Source organism: Macaca mulatta, chromosome 20 (genome assembly GCF_049350105.2).
Source record: "Macaca mulatta isolate MMU2019108-1 chromosome 20, T2T-MMU8v2.0, whole genome shotgun sequence".
NCBI lineage: Eukaryota > Metazoa > Chordata > Mammalia > Primates > Cercopithecidae > Macaca > Macaca mulatta.
In genome coordinates, this window is record NC_133425.1 from 72,192,720 (window position 1) to 72,195,054 (window position 2,335).

At 36.2% G+C, this 2,335-nt stretch overlaps 1 pseudogene; it reads right to left on the reverse strand.

The window, feature by feature from the left end:
• Positions 1-224: 224 nt before the first annotated feature.
• Positions 225-886, reverse strand: LOC144337767 (mitotic spindle assembly checkpoint protein MAD2A pseudogene; annotated as a pseudogene).
• Positions 887-2,335: the final 1,449 nt, after the last annotated feature.

The following is a 2,335-nucleotide window of genomic DNA, read 5'->3' on the forward strand; positions in this document are numbered from 1 at the left end:
TGGTTGAGTTGGTTTCAGGAAAATCACATTTGAAAATTACAGTTATATTATTTTCTCCATCTCATCCTCAGTCATTGACAGGAACTGGGTAGGCCACCATGCTGTTTACTTTGTGCACTAGGTAGTAAATGCAGAAAGAGACTTCCTCAGAATTGGTCATTCCTCTTCCTATTTTTCAGGTACAAGCAAATCTTTGTATAAACCAGTAGATCAAACGAACAAGGTCATTCCTCTTCCCAGTTTTTCAGATACAGCCAAATATCTGTATAAATCAGTAGATCAAAAGAACAAACTTCCACCAGTGGCAGAAATGTCACTGTAGCTGTGATCTATCTGATTACTAAACAGATTTCATCGTGGAGAGTTTTCTGAGACTATCCTCTGGGCCCAAGATGATCTTTTGCAGTCTCATCGCATTTAGGGTCAAACTGCCGTCTTTCAAGGACCTCATCACTTTCAGTTGTTGAGATGATTCCAATCAGTTTCTGAACTGAAAGCTTGTATAGCCAATGCTTTAGTTGTTCCACCATGTTATTTCAGTATTTCATGAGCTCAAGATTAGTAGTTACAAGCAAGGTGAGCCCATAGTTCCACACTGGAGTAAAGTTTCTAGATAGATATATGCCATGCTGATATAAAATGCTGTTTATGCCACATGAGAACTTGACCACGATTTTGGTACTTCTGCTCAAGGTGATGTCCTACTCCCAGGAAAGCGTTAGTGCATGGACAGGCCTATGGACCAGGACACACACCTTTACGTGGCGGACAGCATTCCCAGGTCCCACTGCAGTTCTTGACCAATTGTTCCAAGAATTACCAGGTTAATAATTTTTTAACAATTAAATTTGAATTTTATCTCTTACCTTGCATTACAGTCAATCATGGAATAATAAAATAACAATAGTTATTATGCTACAAAAAATAAAGAAAAAAACTGGCCTAGACAGAAATCAGGTGAATACTTTTAGAATCTTGGATTGGTGGTAGACTTCCTAAATAAGTACCTAAATATGTCCATGAAGGAGTGTGTTTTGACTTCATACAGACTAAATTATGTATATTTTTAAAAGATAATAAAATTAACATAATGTGTGCAAAACCAGGAAAGATATTTATAACTTATGCTACACAAATGATTGATATTCTGAAATTTTAAAGGGTTCTTAAATTTTTAAAAAAGATAGAAAATAGGACAAAAGACACAAATAAATACTTCAAAAAATAAATGTAGAACATCAAACCCATGGAAACATGTCTTGCTTGAACAAGAAGCCAGGACATGAGAATGAAATCGATGTGAGACAGTTTTGCGCTCCTTAGACTGGCAATACAGAAACGGGTAACATCCAGCATCACTGGTGTGTCGTCAGTCTCAGCCCAATCCTACTGCCTTAATTTGGTGTTGCGATTGACGTTATTTGGATCCACAGTGCAGAATCCAACTTACTGGCAAGGTATTGCTTACAGTCCCTGGAAACTTTGATCCTATTTTGTCCTGCAGAATAAATTCTCAAAGGGGAAGAAATTGAGTGACAGGGTCTGTTTTCCTCTTTGCTAATAATCCCCCAACACTCGCTTTGTGTTCCTTTCTGGAACTTAGATGTTAACAGAGATACAGAAAAGGGAGGTACATAATGATATGTGTACTTACACATTTTAATAATTCAGAGAACTCTTCTCCCCCTTTCTCACCGATACCGGAATTTTCTGGTTATAAGAACCTAATTGCAAACAACAGCATGCAAGTAAACATTGTTTAAGGTTATCAGTTATAAGCTACCTTGAACACTGAATTCTATTAACTTTCTAAAGATACTTTTGTATGTTTTCTACCCAACAGAAATCTTTACTATTAGTTTGCTTCGTCAGGATCATAGAACTGTTACAATCTCAGCACTGTCAAGGGTATTTTGAAGTACTTTCCCTTTTTTGCTATGAAAAGCACACTTCTATTTATCACAGTTTGGGGTTGCATGATTTGAAGAACTATTCACTATATTATGATCATTTCAGCCAAAGGGGAAAAGCCTTCTGTCAATTTATCTGCTACCTAAATGTTCAAAGTTGTAATTAATTAGAAGGCAAGAATGTAGAGAAAATGCATTTCAAAGATAAATCTAGTCACTGAGAAGTTCATCATATCTTATAATTTTCCCATCTCTATAGCAACTGTCAAATTCATGTCTGCCTACAAATTTAGAAACAGAAGAAATCATAGAAGGGCATAAAAAAAATCTGGCAGCAAGCCAAAAAGGATATCTGACATTTGCATATTTGTTGTCAAAAATCTTCTACAATACAATTGGACTCGAGTGTTGAAAAGCATGGAACG